The sequence below is a fragment of the Amblyomma americanum genome, chromosome 6 (genome assembly GCF_052857255.1).
Source record: "Amblyomma americanum isolate KBUSLIRL-KWMA chromosome 6, ASM5285725v1, whole genome shotgun sequence".
In the NCBI taxonomy this organism is placed as follows: domain Eukaryota; kingdom Metazoa; phylum Arthropoda; class Arachnida; order Ixodida; family Ixodidae; genus Amblyomma; species Amblyomma americanum.
This window is the reverse complement of record NC_135502.1, coordinates 88,608,978-88,633,340: the sequence shown is the minus strand read 5'-3', so window position 1 is coordinate 88,633,340 and position 24,363 is coordinate 88,608,978. Positions and strand designations below refer to the sequence as shown.

At 43.5% G+C, this 24,363-nt stretch overlaps 1 protein-coding gene and 1 long non-coding RNA gene across 3 annotated transcripts in view; one reads left to right on the top strand and one right to left on the bottom strand.

Moving 5' to 3' along the window:
* Positions 1-24,363, bottom strand: part of LOC144095370 (uncharacterized) — a 201,093-nt gene that overhangs the window by 4,854 nt on the left and 171,876 nt on the right. The window lies entirely within an intron of this gene.
* The window catches only part of LOC144093831 (uncharacterized), a 75,712-nt gene continuing 56,453 nt past the window's right edge, over positions 5,105-24,363 (top strand). For both annotated transcript variants that reach the window (XR_013306335.1, XR_013306336.1), the window contains exon 1: positions 5,105-5,220. This is a non-coding gene — a long non-coding RNA (uncharacterized LOC144093831). The remainder of the gene's footprint in view (positions 5,221-24,363) is intronic.

Below are 24,363 nucleotides of genomic sequence, written 5' to 3'. Positions count from 1 at the left end.
TGGTCTGGCGATGCCTATCTCAGCTTAATTAATTCCACGCAACTGAGATTCCTGTGTGGTTCGAACCACACAGGCGAAACGCCACCATTTCTGCGTATTTCTTCTTCTTTGTAATTGCATGCAAGGGTTTGGAGGTTCCTACTCTGTGCCCTTAGCTCTCATCCTTAATGTGGAAACAGTAGCGAGATTGTCGCCAACGTATTTTTAACGCAGGTCTTTGAATCTTTCATCGAATGCCCCCATAAAGAGAGGAAAACAATTAGAGATAACATGAACGCAGGTCTCTTGTTGTGTAGCCTGACATAAACCCAGATGCTGCAGGATAATCTGGAGCGGAGCTAGTTAGTGCATACTGCAAATAAAACAGCAGACAACGAGGGACACCACACAGCAAGGACAGCCTCGTGTCGTCTCTCCTTGCTGTGTGGTGTCCCTCTTTTGCTGTTTTATGTGCACAAATCCAGAATTTTGGGGATTATTTTTGCAGAAATCTTCGAGTCGCTTATCTAGCCTAATTTCTTTAACTATGATATTTTGGTCTCTAATGAAAGCTCAAATGCACGCTTCCGCACCAATGCATTCATGTAATTAGTTTCACAGATATCACTTCTGCAATATCCACAGGAAGGCCCGAAGAAGGAACACATCACTTTAAACGTTTCCAGAAACCAGGCCAACGTTTACAGACAGGCTGCGGTGGAACACGGTGGATAATACACTGTTATTCTCTTTGGCAACTCAGACTGCGAAACTTTGTGCTTGCAGTTAACAACTGCAATTTTACTTATTTGCCAATCTTTTTTCTGCAATATTATTAGTGCACATTGTCAGTACAGTTATTTTAAACTTGTCTGTGTTATTATTAAAATAATGAGGAAGTGCTGTACTTATAAACGATATTTTTTGCAAACTGAACTTCATTCAATGGCAGTGTTCTCAGTCTGTGCTGCCAAAAAATATTTTGTGAGCAAGAAGTTTGGGCCAGACACTAGCGGGCTCATAATATTACATTGAGAAGTGTACGCGGGTATTACGCAAGAGGAAGATTTAGTGTATAATAGTAGTGCGACGATGCCATAAGACAAAGGCTTCTATTTTGAACCGTCCAATAGTGAAGCGTTTACTGAAGTAGCGCCATGATTTGGCACTGTAGCGGAGCAGTCAAACAAATTCGAACTGGGCGCAAACGTACAGTTTCCTGACAGACCATACGTATTTGTCATGTGTTGCTTTTTCTCACCACATTGCAACTCTGCAGTTAGTGATATAAGACAGTAGGTAATTAAAATGTCAGCTTCGCCAAACTGAAGTCCACTTTCCAACTAAGAAATTCTAAAACTAATTTTCTGGCAGAGAAAGGAATTGTAACCGCATTTTCTTAGGTGTAAAGTGGAGGCTTTAATTTTTATGAAAGGACTGAGCCGTTCAGGTGGAGAATATTTGCGCGCCAGCACCAATGTTTGACTGGTGCAGTCAAACATTTGCGTTTTTTAATGCAGAAAAATGTATTTCACTTCAGCAGGCACAGCGTGCATTGCTTGGAAACTGAAAAGGTGAAAACCATCACATGGTAGCGATGGCGCATCTTTGCTATATTCTGCATACCGGCGCAGCAATTTAGCAGCTTTTTTTTTCTTACTCAGTTCGTTTCTCAGCTCTCCAAGCAGTTACTTCATGCTGGCATGCGTACGTTACTATCTTGGATAAAAAGAAGTAGTTTTAATTTGTCAACTATTTTTGTACCAACCGGTACTTTTCTACCAACCAACCGATATTTTATTTTCTTCTTCCAGTGGACAGACCCCTTTCGGAGACAACAACAATGGAATAGAGCAGCATGCTGACCGAAACACAAACCGAGAAGCAGCTGGCAACTGGAAAAGAAGCAAGTCTTCACTACGTTGTCGTGAAGGTAAAAGTAAAATAAAGTTTTCGATCGACAAACACAAGGCGCACGTTACTGAGCCCCGAACTCATTGCATACACGCTAAACAAAAAATACAGGGTAGGAATCCTGAAATTTGTGTTTCATTCGAGCCCGACGTAATATGCATTCTTTTCTCATTCACAAGCACCTTAATAGACACAAGGTGTCTTAAGGTGTATGGTACAGCGTACAGAGGGTTTAGTCAGTGGTCCCCCTCAACACGCTTACAAGTATCACGGTATGCACAAAGAATTGACGCCAGGCCACATAACCTGACACTGCCGCCAAAAATGACTACGACACAACAAGGTACTGTCAGTGCCTTCGCTTAAAATTGCCCCAGTCACAGTCATGCTATTTTATGTCCTGCGAAAATCTTACGTGGTTCTGGTCATTACAAAACAAATACATATTTCATGCTCATGTCATCGCTGTGGGAACCAAACGTGAATTGCTAGAATCACTCTTTTGTCCTTCACGAAAATGTGAACGTCAGTAAACTGACTTCTGAAAAGCAGTAACGTAAATTCATTTGCCCTAACACGGTCTGGGGCAAAAAATTTTGTGGTCCCAAAATTAATTGACCGCATTTGCTTGAACTTATACATCGCTGTGTTTCAAAATGCAGGCGTAAGTTTTTCTCTCATACTTCTCACACCTGAACTTACCTTTCTTTACTTTCCATTAGCTGAAGCGTACGCTAAAGGAGTGTACTGGGCAGCCTTTTACTTCTACTTCAAAGTGAACATAGTACTGCGGAAGTATGAGAGGCATAGAAAGAGCCATGATAGATAGATAGACGTTGAAGTACGAACTTTGCATGTCCCATTTGGATCCACAATTGCCGATTTGCAACTAAAGCAGGCTCAGCTACCAACATTATTCGGCACTGCACTGAGATACCAAGCTGTAACCATACTTCACTAAAGAAAATGGCTTTCATGCACCTAGTTGTTATCATGGGTGTCTGGCTCATCTGAAGCAAAATGTCAGGGAAAATCGGTCTTCGGCTTTATCTTGCGCAGAACAAGAACGTTAGTCTTTGGCCCAGATGCCCTTTCCCTATTTCTCCATTAAAATCAAATAATCATCGCTTATTACCATGGAAACGTCACCACCGAAGTGCATGCTTCTTTTCAAACGTGATTATGAGTGAAATATTTGCAATTATGACACGAAAGTTTTGTGTGCCGCATCGATGGTCACATGGCGGAAAATAATCTAGAGCCTACAGAATTCATGCGCGATTATAGTGAAGTCTTACTAAAAAATGAAGGTCAGAAATCACTATATATCTAAATTTTTTATTCTCTGCACTAATAAGCCCTAGTCAAGATAAAGCATCGGTGTTAGAAGCCAGAACGTCGAACAACGCGCAGCGTTGAAAGACCAGGGCCAAGGTTTAGCTTATGCTTCGAATAAAGTTCTACACGATCATGTGCTTGGAGCACGGGAGCAGTACGGCCTTATGGCAGCGATCTAGACGCTCTCTGGAAGCTTTTCCGTTTGCATACCATGTATGCATATCTGTGAAAGAAACAATATGTCATATTTTCTCGTAGTTGGCAGCGCAAACGTAACGTTTTTCCAGGAGAAAACTTGAATAGGTATTACGAGAAACCAGTCACCTAAAATGCAACAGTCCCTTCGCTTACTGCGATTGACATCAAAGATTACTGCCAATAAATACATCTGAAAGCCAACTGCAATTTATGATGATGAAAATGTATGCATCTAGTCGTATGCAGCTACTCGTATTTATATTTCTCCTCTGCGCTTAATCCTTTTGTATTATTTCACAACTGCGCGTAGAGCAATTGTGGTCAGCTGAGGGTAATGAAAATTCAAAATAGGTCTTGCTTGCGTTACTCATCTAAGCACGCTTCCTAATGTTTGTTTCTTTGAAGCGCACTAACATTTTTTTACGTCAAATTCGACGCCTGAAGCCGTGTTCTATACGCATTCTTTTGCCGATTAACCTGCTTTCCATATTTTCAAATGGTTAGCCGTGCCATTGGCACCAGGCCATGAAGCGCCCATTGCTCCCCTAGCAATTAGTAGTGACGTCACAGGCTCCCGTGACATCACGGAGTTAGGGACATCACGTTGCGAACTCCAGGCCCAGGACATAATCCGGTTGCCTCCAATGAATGTAAACATTGCTGGCGCGCATGCAGGCTGTGAGACAAAAGGGCTGCAATGGTAGAAGCCATTCTCTAGCGCGTCGTTATTACAGAGAAATTAAGACTCACCCAAAATCCGAGACGATTGCACGGATATCTTCAAAGTTTCGGTTTGCACGAGCACTTGCCTCTACACCGACTCAAAACGCGAGGTGAACTAGAGAGAGTCCCAAAAAGAAATTCGGCGGCCGCGGCACCCGAGCGTTGCTCGGTCTGCACGGCGCGACCATTGCGGTGCCTTCTCGCGCCGGACGAACCAGGGCCCGCCGCCGGGGAATTATTACCTGACGGGGCAGTATACACCTCGCCGAGTGTAGGAGCGGGCGTAAAAGAGAAAGCGCACTCACGCACATACATTTGTGGCGACCGCAGAGCGACAGAAATGCGCGTCCCGATTGGCAGAACACGCTTTACGATCCGGTTAATTGCTCGACCCGGCGGCTTTCGGAGGGGGGACATTTTGCAAGAGGCTGGAGGCGGCGACCGTCCAACCAGTCAGCTACCAAGCGAGAACAGGAGACAAGCGTGAGAATACGCATAAAGAAAAATAAAGCGTCTTCCTTTTCATTTTCTCTGGAGCACTCGGACTCGCCACAGGGCGGCGCTTGTTTAATTGCCGCGCCGTACGGTTCTGTTTATGACGTCTCTCTTTGACTAGCGCCGGGCTTTTTTGTTTACTTCGTGTCCTGTGACGTTGTGTGCTTCTTTCTTGGCGAACGTTAACTGGAGAGTATTTCAAAGTAGCCGGGACAACCTGACCTCGTGACATTATGGCCCTCTTTAACATCCTCTCCTGAAATCAATGAAAAACTGACGCAGACGTTTTCTCGGTACGCGTTCTCGTGTGCTGTCGCATATTCAGCCAAGCCGAGCTGCTTGCCTCCCTTGTTGAAATTTGTTGCATTTTGTTTTGTTGGGTTCATTAGTTCGCCTTCTCGCTTCCGCCGCTGTCTTTTCCGGCGGTAGTGCGGCAGAGCGCGACTTAACCGAGTAAAGCACGCGAAAGTCGCAGTGCGCAGAAGAGGCCGTGTCAAGTCTGTTGATGCGTGATCGCCGAATGCTGGGGTTGTCCAAACGAAACGCGACGTTAAGGAATATTCCGTTCGTCAGGTAAATATATATCTTTTTCTGAATAACTCACGTCCACATTCAAGTTATTCTGAAGCATGCATTTAAAGTGTAGCTCATGTAGCAGAGCGACCTGGTTTCCAACTCTCTTAAGTTGTTTCAACTTGCCTCAAAAATTTTGCTTAATGCTTTACTACGCATTCCGCACGACAGAAAACAGAGTTGTTTTGAACGAACGACCTTGCGAGAAAGTGTCGCCCGCGCCTGTTGCGTGAAAGACTCCCGCACGCTCGTTCGACGCCCCGTTCAGGGGCAGGGATGTTTTCAGGAAACCTATCTTATTTGGATTTCGCGCTGCACTGGCATAGTCGACCGCACAGTCTTAGCAGTATATAAAACATTGTAAAGTAACTAAAGAAGAAGAAAAGCAAAACTTATCCTTCTTAGCAATGTCATCAAAACGCAGGTTTAATTTTTTATACCAAAAAACAGCACCTTGGCGCGCTTAAGTATGCTTCCAAGCTGAGAAGTTGCCGTGCTGTTCTGGTCTGGCTCATTCGTTCAGCACAAATTCATGCGCTTGTTCCTTATGCAATATAACGCTCCTGGTTGATTTGAAGCATAAATGTAGTCTATGGGCACGAACGCAAAAACTTGCACTGACTGTCTTTCTTTCTTTGGCATTTAGAGCGGTGTGCTTCCGTTTGATCACTGGCGTAGCTGATAGTCGCCTCTGACTTTAGTCGCTTTTTGGCGGCCTTTTCGCGCTCATTGTGTTATGAAATGTGAACATGATTGCCGTCACACAGCAATATTCCGCAGGGATGTAACATGCTTACTTCAACTCAGCTACGATTGATCAATGAACGCTGAGATGTTCAGAAGACTAAGGTTGGCAGTATACTAAATTCTATCATGTTATTATTTGCCAGTGACATCAGTTACCGCCGCCGAAAGTTATAGCCTTGTTTAAATAAAATGATATTCTTCGGCCTTATATTATTATGCTTGTAGCTTACAATTTAGCTTCATGCCAGCTACAGAGTAAACTCCGAAACTTTTGCATGGTGTTTGGAAATTTATTTAAAACCGCATAAAAAGGAAGAAATTGTGGTCATTTACTATATTTCAGCATATTTGCTATGTCGCCAATTGTTCCCCTTTTTCTTGATATTTTTCTTACAGCAGTACTGCTTATTTGGTATACACAACTTCATCCACAAAATTATGATGGCGGCTAGCTGCAATTCGTACTTAACTCTAACATTCTACCGATTTCGCTCTAGTGTTACAATTTTGTCTGAGACTTGGCACTTTGGCGAGAGATTGTAGCAACATAGCATAGTGGACGAGTTTGTATTGCACCTTGAAAGAACGCAACAGAACAATTAAAATGAAGGAGCAGGGAAAGGAAATAAATGTACAGGTACTGATTTAGCGTTTGTAGGTGTATTTCCTTCCCATCGTCCTTCGTTTTAGTTGCGCTGTTACGTTCCTTCAAGAGAATGTACTGCGATGGTCTCGAAAATGGAAAATCATTTCGCTTTACTTTCCTCCCCTCAGTACATAAAATGAGAGAAAGTACATTGTCTCATTGCTATAGAAGTCTCCGTCAACATGATAAAACTCACATCTTTTTAAAGAGATAACGAGCTCCATACGTCAGCAAAAAGGCTGCAGGGTGCACGTATGCTGGCTTGTCTGGTCTAAACACATTTGAAGTTCAGATGAATGCCACGTGAGCTTGAGTCAGTTTTATTAGTGCATTCGTCTTGATAGCGCGAAAGAAGTGCGATGCTATTCAAAACATCATCAACCGAGTTTATAGTCAGGAAAGCTTGTTCTAATGACCTTCGGCTCCTTCTGTTCCCTTCCAAGCGTGAAGAACTTACACCTACGAATTTATAAGCTTACTTTTCTTCCTCATAATTTTATTTCCTCAGCTACATAAATCTTCACTGATATTTAGTTACCAAATTATCACACCACCGGGTATCTGTAAGGATAGCATTCCTTCAGTGCAACTCTTCCTTTTAATTTATGCGTGAGTGTTATCACCTTCAGTCTGTTCATTCAATTAAGCTGGTATGCTTCTTAATTTAAACGCTTCACTTTATCTTCCATTACTCGTGGGATTTGTTTTTAGAACTATTAAAATGTTGTTAACGTCGAAGCTGTGGCCTCAGGAAATAGCGCTGGCAGGATATATCTGTCCTATATTGTTGTTTATATCTTTATAATGCTGGCAATTAGTGCAGTACGCCCATCATCATGATTGAAGTTGGCGATTAACACCGAAGGTGTTGTGCACACATATCTTACAGCGCCACCGCCAACTCGATTTTCTCCACAGTTACTGCAGAACGCTTTAGCTGCGCAAGATTCAGCCCCATGCCTGTGGCATGACCTGAAATCGACTCCATATGCGTCCAGCCAAATATTTAATCCACTGTCGAGGTTAAATGAAACACGAATGAGACAAAGGAAGCGCGTACGGCAAAATGAGAAAAGTTTAAATCCTTGCACACCAGGCTTACAAGTTTTGAGATGATCATCCTTCGTACGTAAAAACAAACCATGTCTCTAATTTCACTGCAGCGCTTAATTTCGTGCGCATTTGTATGCGTCGTATTTGGTATCCATAAGATTAAGGCATAAATTTGCGATAGCGAAACTCTCATTTTAGCCGAACTGGGGCATCCAAAGTGGTTTTTATTTACCGCTCTTGATTGCCGTTGCCCAGCCACGTCAATTCTCTCATGTACTGGCGCAAACTTCGCTAGAGGAAAGCTTTGTTTTCGACTTCGTAGGCACGGCATTTAAGTTCTGCCGTCACTCCTATGTGACAGGAAAGAATGCAGGTCCCAGCCTGCTGGTGCGGCAGCGCTACCCGTACCTGGCTGAGCATGTACAGGCGCAAGCAACCTTTTCGACTTGTCCTTATAGCTCCTTTCCAAAGTAGCAGTGTCACACAAACTAGACACATCGTACCTCCATCTCCGTGGTTCTACGCCTATTGGAAAAGGCATTGATGGTTTTTAGACTTGAACATTTGGCCATCAAGACACGAATGTAAAAATTGAAGCCTCACAACCGCTTACCGTCACCGTTTTGCTCCGTATGCTGCGGGTTGTGCATGGTAGAATATCTGAGTTTGTCTTTTCATTCAGCCAAGTAATGCACGCTTTGAATGAAAAGCAAACAATTCATGTGATCGGGACAGTTTTGTTTTGTTTGCCCTCTGTTTGGACTAAGTTTTGTTTGCGCTCTGCGAATTGTAAATTGCGGGCGTTTCAACGTCCCTAAGCGTTCTATGGGCTATGAGATACGCCCTAGCGGAGGGCTACGAATTTAGACCACTATGGAGTCTTCAACGTGAGCTGACATCGCACAGCACACGGGCGCTTTATAAGCCTGCGCGAAAAGTACTTTTCAAAACGGAATGAAATAAAAATAGCGCAGCTTTTATTCCACTGAGTGCAATACGAATAATGCGGCCACAAACCGGATAGAATAAGAATCGATGCACAGTTTCGCTACTTATGCGATTATTGTCCGAATATTCATACAAAACAAAGAACCGTGCGCTGCGGTATGGCGCTCTAACTTATGGAGATATGTCTCTAGCAGCTGAAAGACGTAAAACTAATCTCTCTTGTGGGGTACGCAACACGAGGCCAGTATATTGACTCTGTTCTCGTCATTTCATGCGTATTATAATATTACCTTTTGTTATTTTTAACAACAGCGAATAATCACATCTCAGCAGATTAATGAGGAGAGAACTACTTATGAGTAATGACTTCCGAGATCGTGCATCAAGGTGGGGTGTGCTTGTTCGTTAAGGCTGCCTGACCTCTGCCTCATCGCCCAGTCTTGGAGGCCGTATATGAGCATCACAAACCTCGCGAATGCACGGGCCGGGTCGTGTAGCCGAACCCTGCATCCCGCACATGCCGATTGCAGCAGCATGCCGTGGTGCGTCGGAGTTGGACCAATTTTTCGAATAGTCGTCGATAAAACAACGGCGCGTTATTCGAACTTCAATCCATTTATTGTACAACTACTCGAAAACATAATTGCTTTTTTTGGGGAAAAGAAATGGCGCAGTATCTGTCTCATATATCGGCGGACACCTGAAAACACAACAGCAAATCCTGTTCGTTCCGAATAATTTTCAACATCTACTATTTGATTCCTTCACCGAATCGAATAGGATGATATTCGATTCGCTATTAGAAAAATTCGATTACTCACAAGCCCCCATAGTCCTTGTGCTTCGCCTCCATATGCATACGGCAGCCGCCGAAGCGATGAAAACCGTGACCTTGAAATCAGCAGCCGAACGCCACAATCATCGAGCCACCACGTTCTTTTCTGCTCCGGACCGTGCGATCGATTAGTGTAATTCCCGTTTAAACGGCGTGAGTTGGGTGTAGCACACGTTTGATCGCGGTGTGCTTACTCATCGGCACCTTACTCATCGGTACCTTACTTATCGGTGCTTACTCATCAGTACAGACTCGAGTGGCAACGAAAGATTTCAACCCGGAATATGTTGCATTTCATTCCGGCATACTTATGCCCGAAGACAAAGGAAAGAAAGCCATTCTACAGTGGCTTGAAGGGGCTCGACCCCTCCAAAATGAATCCACACTTTAAACAACCACAGCGCACATCAACAGAGAACTCTTCTGCTGATCGCGACTAAAACAAATACTGTGCATTGCACAAATACAACATATCCAACATGCATCCATGGGTACAAAAAAAAATTCTTAAAAATGCATTGCAAACATTAGCCTCTCGCACCACTTTCAAGTAGAATCGTGTCTAAATGAAGCTTCATCACTCAGTATGGTCACGTGACTTTGTAAAGGGCAAACATTTTAGGAATAAACGGAGCTTGCACATAAAAAGAGCTATCACGATCGACATACTTGTTGAAGTCGTATAGTATAGTATAGTATAGTATAGTATAGTATAGTATAGTATAGTATAGTATAGTATAGTATAGTATAGTATAGTATAGTATAGTATAGTATAGTATAGTATAATATAGTATAGTATAGTATAGCATGGTATAGTATGGTATAGTATAGTATAGTATTGTATAGTATAGTATAGTATTGTATAGCATAGTATAGTACAGTAGAATAATACAGCATTTTATTTACAGAAATCCCACCGTTTGCCTAAAAAATTAGAGGTAACTTGAGCCTGAGACGTTCGTTTGGTGCCGCAACAACATGAATCCATACCAACTTGCCCAGTGCTCTACCCTTTTGCTTTGACACTTCCATGACTAAATTTCCCGCAGAAACAAGCATCTACGCTGAATGCCTCAGCTTGGAATCAAAGTGAAGGCAATGAATTCACATGCGTTGCGTATTTTCTGGGTATCAAAGGCAAAACGGCGCCAGTAGGGCCAGTGTTCACAGCTGTTAGGAAATCACTAATGTTCCACGAGATTGGTAAATTCACAGTTGTGAGCTTTTAATCCCGTCAGCGCTACGTGGAATAGTATAGTCGCAAGCAAAGGATAGAGTTGATTTCAGTTTAAGTAAATTTCGTCGAAAATCACATGGCCGAAAAACAATGACGGTGCCGGACGCAGTTGAACTATGTGACTTTCCAGCAAGTGTGCGTCATTTCCAGTATACTGCGTACAAAGCTAAGTACATGGCGCATATTGCGCGTCAGAAATAAACCGGTGTTACTGAAATCTGTTATGCTTCGGTTATATTTATTGCAAAGTTGAACTGGTACCAATTTCAGTGGGCGCAAACATTATTACGAAATGTTCCAGCGAAACATTGTCATAGTTCATGTAATGTGTCGCTTCAAAAGCCTTTCATTTCATAAGATTTCCTGCTCTAATTTTTCAGGCAAATCAAGGCACATTCAACACTCGTATAGAGTTTTTAGAAATTTCATGCAGGTCCATCATAGATCTTTATGGTCTGATGACGAATATATGTAATGATTTATGGTGGTTTACTTCGGTCTCGACGCCACGAGTCTTCGCACTTCTGTGAAAATTGCGTTTGTATATGATTACATTGTTTTGTCTTCTCGTCTTCGTCACATTCTTGATAGTACCAGGGTATATCCTTCTAACTTCCCCAGGGCGTAAAATGTGTTCTCTTAACCAAGGCGACTTGATCAAGCAAGGAGAAAAAATTTGCATCCTGTTAAAATTTAGCCTAACAACCGCCAGCACAAATACTGAAACCTTATATTCTCTCTGCGATGCAGCCTGCAAAAGCGCGCCTTTGTTAGCGCTTTCCCAAAAAAGCTTTTTGGAAAAACTTGCAACAAAAAAGAGGAAAAAAAATATGCTTCTGTGCACTAACTTGTACACCGTAACTTGCACACAGATGTGCGGTATTTAGGCTGTCATAAAAACATACAGAAAGACCTTGTTACTGATGCAAGCGAGCGTCAATTCCTTTGTGCTTTTTTTTCTCTCTTGGAGTGAGTGAAACACATTGCTTTGAAACCGTTCCTATGTGCTTGTTGAAAGAAGTGTGCGCCTCTAAATACCGTGTATTTTTGCCACCTTAAGCACTCAGTCAGGCCGCACGTAAAACCCGGGACAAGTCGTAAGCCTTCCCAAGCGTTTCCAAGAGGAAAGCGTCAAATGCATCTGTCATCAAAAACTAGGACGTAAGGCCTTGTTCCTGCCACCGACATGACTGCTCCCGTCTAGCGTGTATTTCGACCTCACAACTCAACGTACTTTCGAATCCAGACCCTTTTAGTATCTGTCAGGCAGGCTCTAAAACCAGATCGCTACGCCCCCAAAACAGGCTCATGACGCTGACAATGCGTTACTAAACAACGGGTTTGGTGCAAAGAACCCCGTTCTTTTGTGAGCCATGCATGTCCACGTCTCTCCTTGCTGTAGTTGCATAACAAAAGAGAAACCGAAGATATGCTTGCCGGAGCTAGAAATAACGCAGCAAATTGTCTCCGCGTTTACGATCTCGGCAAGTCGCGTCGCGATGTCACTGGCCACCAGCCTCCTCGTTTAAAGGCGGAAACTGGACCGCCGCGCATAACTGGTCGACCCGAGGCACACACCAGCAAGCACCTGGCAGCCAATGAGTGCGCTGGGTGTAAATCAAAGCTTTGCAAAGAAGACGTAAGCCAGTAGCAGCCTGCACAGTGAACGCGATGATCGATCCAACAACGTCGACGCCTACAGTTAAAGAAAAATAAAGCCGAGTTTGTCACGTTCGCGAGCCATAACAGCATTTCGGAACGGAAGTAACCTCCTCGGGTGTAACAAAACAAAAACGTTACATAAACGTGGAAAGACGTCCTGGGCGAAAATAGAAGTTTTGTTAAGCCAGAGCTCGTGCCCCCGGTCCGATGACTCCGCGAATGCCCTGTAACAGCGCAAAGCCTCGTGGGTCCAGTAAAAGCACCAGTGCTATTAGAGCTGCCGCCGGTGTCGGTTTTGACTACATCCGGGAAACGTGGTTGATTTGAATATGGTTCAGAGCCAGCTAGGACCAGTTTTATAGCAGGATGTTATAGCAGCCGCTGCTGAAGCTCGTCGTGTGAAGGTCGGAGAGCAGTACACAGGATGCGTAGGCACGGACTTTCTATGAACTTTGGCCCAGCCTATACATGGGGCCTCGCCTCCGTTCCACCTCGTCAAGAGCAGGGGTGACCCGGCCTCGCAGCTGGCGCAAATACATCATAATACCCAAACATGCAAGGGCCGAAGTGCGTTTCTGGAAAACGTATATGACCGCGAGGTCCATGGTATATGGGTGCATGCAGCCTGTCCGCCTGGCATGCAATGTGACGAATGGGAATGCTGCTGCATACGACGCACAGGACCAAGGATGGACTTGCGTTCTAAGGACGTCATGGCGATAAGGACATAAAACGCGGAGGCTTATATTTCACTTAATGGCAACAACTCAACAAATATGAAAAACGGACAATCTGAGCATTGCCGAAGAACCATAATCGAAGAGCTAAGAGGAACCGCTGGCAGGAAACGTTGGCAGTAAACGAGAACCTATCAAGACCACTGGGTTGACGCTCTCCCTTAGTCGGCTCTATTTTGGACTCAATGCAACGGGTCGATTCTGTCTTGTCAGTTACATTTTTCTTCCGCAACTGCTGCTCTTGAAAAAAAAAGAAACATTCGAAGAATGACCATCGTACTGTGACCGATGTTGCTGCAGTGTCGGTGCAACTATAAGTTTAACTACTCTGGAGAAAACTTCCACATCCGGTCATAATGTGGAGCGCGAAATGGTTTTTCAAACACACTTAGCGTTCTATGACAAACGCGAAGAGCAAGAAGTCGCCTCGATCATGAACTTCTTTGTACTATGCTTATCAATTAGCTTCGCAAATTGCACCGTACGGTCTCTCACCCTAACGCGTCATCGTTGGAGATGCAGAGTAGACAGCGTGTGGAAATGACGGGCCAAATCGCAAAAAGTGTTTGCATAAATTAAGTCAGCGATAACCGCGATTACCCGGTGCCCTGGAACTGTTTTATTTATTTACGCGGGACTGTACTCGGAACTGCTTTATTTATTTGGTGAGTCCATGGGTGCGTGGGTTCGTGAACTGTTCTTGCGTGCTTTACAGAATTTGTCCCCTGATTCGCTCGCGAGACCTCTAGTTTGTACAAAAGTGTCTCAATTCAGTGCATGTGACAGCAGGCAGAGGATGGCTAAAATGCCAACAGTTTTATGCGACATGGGTGGCTCCTTTCTTACTGAAAAACTTGCGATTTTTTTTGGTTCTTGAAACCTCAACTTGTATTTCGGGGATCATAGCGTGCCTGCAATGATCAAACAAGCCATGTTGCCATGTTGTATTTTGTTAACAAATACATGCCGGTATTTTCGTTCGCGGATCAGACTGAACACGCATGCGTCAGTGACGATTTATTGACAGTATATATCACACTGATATATAATTAAAATGTCCAGGTTTCTGTCAAACCAGATATATGGTGCCAGCACTACTGCAGATCAGTGTAATAACTTGCTTGCAGAGCATGCGAAAATTATCTGAAGCTTGGGTATATCAGGCTTTCAGTAGGCAAAAAGAAATATTTTTTTTTTTTTTTGCTGAGTGTATGTCTATTGCTCGATCAACAAAAATATAGGACTCTTTCAGTGTATCTCAATATCAAAAAGTCAGGGAAGCTTTTCCTCCGACAACACATATTTGTTTTTTAACGCTCTATAAATATATATAAAATCATTTCACGCCCAATTTTTTTTTCACTTTTGCGAACAACGTAAATTGCTCAGCGCGAATAGCATGAACACAATTTAGGGTCTCTGGCTTTTTTTACCAGAAGAAAAGCTGACGCTATAGAAGAACCCTGGATGGTCAAATGGCGAATGATGTACAGTAAGAATAAAGGCTGCATTTTTTTTCTTGCCTGTTCAGTATTTGGCATCAGACTGATTTTTGTGTCTCTAAAGATTATTAAATAATGGTAATGCACCTTCACAATGCGACTTAGCTGTTTCACCATTTCTGTTGAATTTGCGCATTTGCAAACTGCTTTTCTAATTGTTCTTCCGAACATTTTTGCGATATTGTCTGCCATATGCAGTTTTGTAGCATAATTCATGGCCAACTTCTTCATCTGCTTTCAGATTGTTTTCTAGTAGAGAGAAACAAACTCCTTTAAACAAAGAACTAAACTTGATGCATGAAGTGTGTGATGATTTCATGAATAAAAATGAGAATAACAGCTGCCCATGTCGTGGTAAAAATGCTCGCTCTTAAAGCCTATTTTTATCGCTGATGTACGGTACCCTTGCCAGATGGCATGTGATGATTTAAAGGATGGAGCCTCCGAGCTGTTAAGAAAAGGCTGGCAATGATATCAAACTTAATTTTGTATTCTTTTCTCACCGTTACCGAACCTTTGGCGGAAAAACGTGTTCTCGCAACGCATTTTCCCAAAAAAATCAGTCCATGACGCCCGAATGGGCACTCGAGGCACAGGATAGGCTTTAACCTGCGAGGTCTACAAACGTAAGCAAGGCAAAGTGTACGAATTGGGCCTATAAGATGATTTTCTTTTCATGTGATTGCTTTTATAATGCTAGCTTGCAGTTCTTCGCATATATATTTTGGCAGAAATAATCACTTATTAAGTGTCACACCCTTCGCCAAGGATTATAGCTGACTCTGTGATCGGCGCCGATTGACGCCTCTATTCCTTATTTCATACCAATAAAATTTCAAAAGCTTTCGTGACAGGTGTATGCGATTGCGAATAAATCAGGCGAGGAATGTAGAGCATGTTCTTTATCTCCCGTGTTAGACAGTATTAGGTACGCATTCAAAATGTGAGATAAGAGTTCTGAACTTTTCGCATTCTGTTATTTGTGGCCGCTACATGAAAAGAATGTAAAGCCCGGGAAAATTTACTGATCAAAATACTATAATAGTACACTGAAAACAAATAAACTAGCCTAATTTCTAAAAGCCTTAAATCCACAAAGCGGCGCACACATCTTTGCGTACGTACAGTAAATCAAACGCAAAATTCAAAATCATTGTAACAACACGTGAATAATTCCATCAACTACTAATGCATAGGACATCCCTTCAAATTTAATATGTTTCGCTCAAAGGTTTAGCTTTCGCAGTGAGTGACATTGTAGGAAGCTTTCGGTGTCTCTTGCATGTGGCAGTTTACCTCGAGAAATACGTTCAGAAACAAGGCTTAGACGCTGCAGCGAGTGCTCACAGTTGTTTTGTGCCCAAAAACGAAAACTAGAGACGTTAGCACAGGGTGTAGTGTGCATGAAACACAAGACATAAGGCTATTCCAGCGATGAAATGTGCAATAGTTAAATGCAGCCTCAGTGGTGTATGTTATTTCGGAAAAAAATTCAACTCGCAAATTTTATGGCAGCCCGAGATTTTAAAATTTATATCCATTTTTAAGTCAGCTATTAACATAAAATAGTTATTGTTAACGAGAGTTATTGTTAACGAGTAATAATTATTCCCTGTTCCCTAACCAGTGAGGCTAAGGCTGCTTGCAGGATTGGCGCCGCATTGTCAGGCGAAACTAAAATTTGCAGCCTGTGTTGTCGGCGTGAGTATAGGTGTATAGTAATGAAATAAATTGAAGGACACACGTAGCACTTCTAGGACGGCACGCGAACAATGGTAGACGCACAGCGATATAAGCCGTGGATTTCGGTTGCTGGAAGTTTTTGTTCGAGCCGAGCCTTGCCATTAGCCGATTTTGACGGTTTGTGTACCGCCGCTGCTTTTCAAAATAGACAGTGCGCTAGCGTCCGTCGCTGCTATCGCTGATTAGCCGCCTTGTTCGCCTTCCCTTCTTCGTGTGCTGCTACGTAAAGCTGCAATCGGCAACATAGTCTTCTCTTTCTACCTCTTGACATTAGCGTCACGATTGCACAGGCGCAGCGGTAGCACCACAAGCGCCGAGCATCTGAAAGGCAGACCGGGTTGATACGCAAAGCGAGAGGCGGCATCGAAAAGTGAAGCTCCTCTGTTTGCGGTAGCGCTGGGTCTAATCCCACTCGGGGATTTAGTGCGGTCAATTTTGTCTCTGCTGGCGTTCTCACGGCAAAATTCGGGAGTTTTTGAATAAGTTCGGCCTCAGGTTCAATACTGTTTCCGGGCGATGTTCGCCTGAGTTAGACGTGAACGGGGGCTAAAAGTATTTCATGTTTAATATATACTCCCCTTTGCGTGCCCTGAAGTGAAAATCTACTGCTTCGTATGCGCTAAAGTGGAGCTTTTCAGAGATATAACGATTAACTGCAACTTTTACAGAATATATAGACATATTATAGCCGAGTGTGATGAATTTGCGACGCGCCATTTACACGCCAAGTACTGATTATAACTTGGCCTTTGTATACAATGTTTGATGTCAACACGTTCACAGTCGAAAGCGCTTTCCGACAAAAAGTTTTACGCCACTGTGAAGAAGCTGTGTGAACAAAAAGGGGAAGCGAGTGAGCAGCTTCCAGCCAGCGTCTAACACTTCATCGTCCTTATTCATCATCATATCATCATTTTCAGGCAAATATTCCGGGAAAAATAAGACGACGTTTCGTGGATAAAAAAAAATTATTTACTGTTTATTGGCCTTCGAGCTGCTTCGAGGCCTTTTGTTTGAGTCTTTCAGACCACTGGGACTATAACCTGCACAAAATGAGCAAAATGGTCAATGTTCTTCATAGGCGATATACCGATTCATCAAATTTTATCAGGGGTAATATGTTTATATTGGCTTTTGAATCGGGGTACATTAGCGGGCATAATGTGAAAATATTTATTTTTTAAATTGATTCCTTATAAATCTGGCCATTTCGCCACTTACAAAAGATTTACGCACTGTCAAAAAATATCCCACAGCTTTAAGAGCTAACAGGCTTGGTATCCTTGCTTTGTTGCGGGTAATGTGGCGGATCTGTGTCCTTGCATTTGCTTCGTTGACAAAAAACTGGAACCTAGTTTTCATATCAGGTAGCTTTTAACATGCGCACCTGGAGTGCTTAATTAGTTATCGCTAGTGCGTGGGCGTATCTATGTGGGCGAAACTTCACTGATTGGGTAGAGGAGGGAGAGAAAAAAACTATTAATAACCCAAATAAGGTGTTGACTGCGCTGGTGGTTGGAGTCCTCAGTCCAGGACACCAGTGGCCTCCTCCAACGAGCGCATCAATTGGATTAGCTCTCGTTGATTCTCCGTGGTCAGTCGTACTTCCTACTGCTCGGGTGATGCATCCGGTGTCTGTAAATATTTCAGTTTAGTCTGACACCCCGATGATATGTGAAAGTGTAGGACTAGCGATGCACCAAGGGCAGGCGTTTTATAAAGTATTGAATGGGATAGATTTTGTGGCATCTTGGAAGGTTTGAAGAAGGAGCACGAGTTTTCTATAAGAATAAGAACAATGCGTATTTACCTAAGGATTCCATCACTTGAAGGTGTGAACCATGCTTTCAAGAAATTAAGATTCTTGGCAAAAGGGTGGACAGGGCAGGATGGGAACTTTCGGAAGGTTATTGCAGTATGAAAAGAGGTACGACTTGCATCACTGACACGTCTGTTCCAAATGCAACATTTTAATTTTTTATGCCCTGATGACAGTATGCGTGCACATGCTCTGATATATTTAGCACATAAGGGCGAGCAATCAATCTGCTGCTAGTAGCGCCTTTCCAGTTCTATCTGGGTTCGTGCAAATGAGTCTACAACAAGAAGCCATTTTTGCTGAAAGTACAAGGCCATTGTACCGCAGCTTGTAGTACTGGTGTAGCTTGAATGCTTGTTTTATGCGTTTCAATGAAATCCGTAGGTCAACTAAAGCTTCCTTTGCAGGCCATCACACAGGTCCTAAAGGAGGCAGAGAATACCCCACCTTATGTCGACAATTAATTTTTTTGCATTCTTACTGCCAGAAAAAAATCTGTTGTTTAGACGTGTAGCGGCAGTAAGAAACAACAGACAACAACGAGCTGTGCGCACCTAAAAATGTTTCGCTGGCTAACCCAGGCTGCAGCCGTGCTGTATTGCTTCAGACAGGTATAAACTGGCACAGTTGACTTAACAAGCTCTGTAGTGAAAAACTGAGATAAAAATTTTTTGCTTGCACATAGCCCGCTAATTTTAATGAGAACCATCACCCAAAAGTCTAAGGGTATATAGTCTGGACGCTCAATGAGAACTGATCAGTTGTAATCATTGGTGTTCTATTTTTTAGGCGTCAAATGAAAGAGCGTGAAAAGAGATTGCATTTGTATCTCTCCAAGAAGCTGTTCCGTTTTGTTAGATTAGAACCATACCTGCAGGGGGATATCTGTTCTATGGGATTGTCGAAAACAAGAACCCAAAGAACAATCATTCAGTTTACACATGTTCATACGTTATATTGAGCACAGTTGGCACTACTACGAGGCCAAAACTAAATTGTTAAGCTGAATGTTTAGGCTTCCACGATTTGACTACCGCAAAACGCCGGTTTGAGAAGATAAACGCTTTTAGATCATGAAGTCAGTCTTGGTTCAAGCGGCATCGCAACACGGTAGGCCGGATCAGGGCGAAATTGCCCAGGCGGAAAAATAGCGCCACTCACCGCGGCCCGCAGCACCTACGCGGAGTTATCGCCTTAGGCCGCGGCTGATAAGCTCTGGAGGGAAACCGACCACCGGGAGCAAATATTTTTTCGATGCGAAGGCCCCTCCCGCATCTCAATTGGCCGCAGACGATGTGGATCGAGTTTCTCCATGCGTCGTAAGAGGTAGACGTAAAATAAAAGTCGACAGATAACACGGGCGCGCTGGATCGAAGCCCGCTGCAGACGAGGCTAAACGGGCCTTTGAGGATGCTAATAAAATAAAAAAGGAAAGGTTTCTGTGCGCCAATCTGAGAGGTTGTTGCTGTATAAAGGAGGTGGTAGCTAGCGGTAAATCTTCACAGTATCCGGTTGGCGGAGACATTTGCAAAGCAATAGTTTATTATATTTTTAAATGAACCATTTTAAAGCAAGTGTCAGCAGAATATTACACTGGTGGCCCCGAAACACCTCATGTGTACATCTGCAAGCCAGATGTGCACGCACCGAAGACTGGAAGTTTCTATTACAATGGAACACAACTTTGGTAAAATGAGCTCAGATAAAGCTGAAATACAATATTGAAAGTGTATTGTTCTGTAGTTTTAATATTTTTATTTTATATATTTATTTACACATGCGATAATAGAAATGAAGTACCGGAAACTGTATAAGAGTGCCGGTGCAAGAGCGACGTCGCCCTTAATATGGGCGTAGCTTACATCAATAGGCGCAAAACCATTAGCCTTGCACTGGACAACAGCAAAAAGCTACGAGATATGGGCAAAGTGGCGAGTTAGAGACGGTTAGAGTATTGTACCGACCTTTCTTTCGTGTGCCATTGGTATTTTGTAGCATTTATCATCATGCTGCTTAAGAAGCAACCTGTAGTTATCAGGCGCCTTTCGCGAATTGAAATACTGATGATTTCACTGCGCTTTAAATGAACCGCGGTTTTATTCACACGCAGGACTACGTACAACTATCACGTGATTAGCTTAAGCCAGTGGTCCAGAATGCATGGGACAAGCTGCGTATTAGTCTGCAACGGCAGAACTCGAGAAGAAAAAGCGTCCCCGTGTTACATCGCTGAGAAAACTTGTAAACGCTCGCGTCGTTACAGAGGTCCCCTGGCGCCGATCATTTCGCAAGCCCTGTTATAATTGTACGAAGCTAGTTTCTTGGGTTATTCAGCGGACGGGGTACAGTCTAGACATAAAAGGAGTGTAAAGGGGGACGAGCTCTCCTCTAGCACATTCGCTTTAAGGGGTACAGCATGCTGTCCAAGCCGCGGGGTAGAGTTGCATCACTTAAAACTAAAAAAATACCTACGGTCGGCATCAAGTTGCAATGATTTGCAGTATGAACATACCTCGGTTGCCAAGAGCGCGCATTCCGTACATTTAGTGATCGAAATACACTCCGCAATCTGGGCAGCCTGCATTGGTTAACCGCTAAAAGGGCGTGCCCTATAGAGAACAGCTTACTCCATTTTTACTGCCATATAGGCTTAATCGTGTTTAGAGTGTACCAGATGATTATAAGGACGCTTTTGTTCGCTGAAGCACTGTCGAGATTACAGTTGGATAAGCACATATCGGGATAGCAAGAGACCACAAGGTTGAAATTACAGCAGTAACGTATAGTTCACGCATGCAGAGAACCATTTCGGAAGCATACGGAAACACGCTGCACATATGCGAAAAATACAGGCCCCCTGCAAGCCTGGCTATAGTAGACATAAACTTAATTTCTGGTCGTGCTCTGCGCTCTATGTACTTACGCCCGACCTACTTGACATATTCAGAATTGCAGTGAACTTTATATGCAGGAAATCACCGGCGGATTGCACCTAGATATTTGTACTTTCTTCTTGCTATCCACATATTTTTATGTTTATGTCCGAAGTACCTGACGCATGATTCAGTAAAGTGTTTTGACCCCTATCGACACAGTAACACAGAAAACAAAATATACAATACCCATCAATTACATCGGCAGGGACAATGTATAAATTTTTACGCTACGCAACTCCCTGCTACTCCTTCTGATCGGCTCGCGCAGTCATGTATTTAAATTTATGAATAGTTGGTTAATTAAGTGTGCTAGCAGTTAACGCGAAGTGAGAAATAGGCATGACTATCTTGCAAATTGGCTGTGTTCTGCATGCAAAGAAGCACGCTTCACATTGGTTGCGCGCTCTACTTCGATGTGACAGCTCAGTCACACTACGATTTTACACTAATGTAATAGTTTGCGCTGTTAACAGCTGAAAAAAGATAATGCCTAGTGCAGTTGTACACTATAATGTGGATTTTTTGTACGACAATATGCTCAAGTGGGACATTTCAAATCAGGTGTATTTGACACTGAATGCGGTGTCACTCTTTTTTTTTCTTTGCGCATTCCTCACGGGCCTCTCTGCTGATGAATGAATAAAAATGAATAACTGAAAAAATGGATGAACGTGCAACTAGAAAGGCGAACATTCAGCCTTATTTCTCGTGATGATTAGTTCTGCGCATTTGAATATATTTGCATGTTTGCATCTATATCAATAAACAATTAAAAACAATAGGCTGAGTGATTATTCACTGTTGCAAGTCGTGACTGCAGCAACCAGCCTCCGCTGCGAAAAGTTATGATTTAGCCAGGTGTCCTTTACCGAAATGTTACTATCAGAATTTATAAGAACATATCGTCTAGAAAGAAACTTTTCCGAAAGCTATCACCTTGACTATCCTCACATTGTGCATGTATCCAGTACTTTTTGCACTTCGTTTGCAACTCATGGCTGTTTCTTACCGACATCAACAAGAGAATGCACGATGCGCACTCTAATTACTATGCACACCGAATAACTCATGTCAGTCGTAGCATTAATTATGACAAAATGAGGCTCTCCACCTTTACTTCTAATTATTTTTCTCACTCTTTCCGTGCACTTCGACGTATGCGGCTTGAGTCCTCGCCGAAACATCTCTCCCCTTGTGACCTCCTCTAATGGCCTACGTCGAAGGCAGAGGAGGCATCGCCCTCTCCCGTCTTAAATCTTTTACGACTGACAGGGCGGGCTTAGGCAAATTGATTTCGGTGCCACTGGCCATCGAAGCGCTCTCATTGGTCAAACGCGGACGATCGACGTTTTCGCCCGGCCTTAAGGGCCCACAGCAACGACAAAACAAAAATTGCTGTGTTAAGCTCCTCCCTTTGCAAGCGTGTTTGGTTAGTCTTTGTGCTTGTTATATAGGCTCTTGGACAAGATGCACACACTGTTCCCGAAGGCGCGCGCATCTGTTCCGCACACGGGCCGCTAGACACTCTGCAAAATCCTAGACAAGAGGATCGTGCCTTTGGAGACAATGAACGAACTAAGAATGCAGCTGCTCAAAGAAAGAGGAAGATTCAGAAAAAGACAAAGAGAGAAAGGAACCTCAGTTCCTAAGCAGAAACAGGGGTGAGGCTCAGAAGAAAGTAGAGCTTGGAACCGGAGCTTTCTTCATGTCGAACAGCGCAAGACGACGCGTCTGCTTCTAAAAGCGGCGGCGAGTTGCTTTGAAGCGTTTCTCGTCAGCGGATGCTGCGCGGATCGCGGCTCACTTTTCGCCCAGTGGGAACGTACGGCCATCACGAAGATTGGTGCTTCAGTTATTGGCACTCTAAGTAATTGCACTTCAAAGAACAAGCCGCCAAAATTTTTGGTTTCTCCTCTTTTCCTTGAGATTCTTTCTAAACCGCTGCATCTGGCCCGTCCGCCAAGTCTCCAGACTCCATAGGCGGCATGTATCCTACAAAAAGAAAAAGGTCGCAAAAGCACAAAATCGAGAGACCCACAGTGTGCACTCTTCTGAGAGCTCTTCCAGGCGGCTGCAAAGGAGACAAAACAGCACTCTTAAATTAGATTATAGCAGGAGTTACATGCACTCTGTTAAGAGTGCAGGAAATTAAGGTAAGGAACAAAGCGACCGTCTCGTCGAAGAATGATGGCTTACTGCCGTATGTGACCCATGGTGATCTCATGGAACAGCTCCTATACATTGTCATTATGTTGGAACCAAAAATCTGTATGCCCATATATTTTTATTCTAATTTCATCACAATGTCAGCATCAGTTGTAATGCGGCCTAATGGTTGAGCCGTAGGGTTTCGCTAGAACATATGATGGTTCTCTGCAAAAAAATTCTCAGTAGAACACCATATGGTCCCAAAGTTTGCTGTTATTATAGTTTGTCGTCAGCCACCCTTGTACTAATGTTGCGTAATGACTGGTAAAACAAACTATTTCATTCCTTCCTCTTTTCCAAAGACCCTGATTACACAATTATTGTTCAACTCTTGTCGTCTTTACCTTTATTCAGTGCAATTTTATAAAAAATTAAACAAGACTCTCCCGCACTTTCCTTATACCCCCCCCCCCCCCCCCCCCCCCCGTCGATGAGTTTCTTGCTCTTATTGTCCCCATTAACTCTACATAGAGAAGAACGTGCCTTGATGTCATTTATGGCAACAATTTCTGCATTGATGTCCGACGCAGTGAATGCAAAAACCACGAATTGCGCATATAGTTGGCTGCAACCACAAATCTGCCGCCACGGGTAGGGCCTGAAATTGCTGATTTAGGCGTACATCCTTAACCAAACGAACGGCCAGCACAGTGCTTGGTTATGTGGCCTAATATCTAACTCTTACGTTCAAAGGAGTGGCGATGGCAGAGCTGCTGTCGTAATTTTGAAGAGAAATGCCAGGACAAGCGTGACGTGAATGCTTGCGTTCTCCCCTCCTGACGGCACAACAGTGATAGTAATATGGCACTTCTTTCTGGCGCGCTCGCCTGACCTCAAAAGAACGCAAGGCTGCCTGCATTTGCGACACGTTTAAGGTACGTGTTTATAGTGCTCGAGAGCTATGAGGACGCCAGGTGCCACAGGCTTAGTAAGCAGCGGCGGTACCATCTGGTTGATTATACCGAGCATCCTTAGTTTACCTGAGCTTGCAGCGTAGACACTGGCTATGCAAGCTGATGGCACAGTATTTGTCAAAACTAAGCATCCCACCGGATCGGCTTCTGGACCTT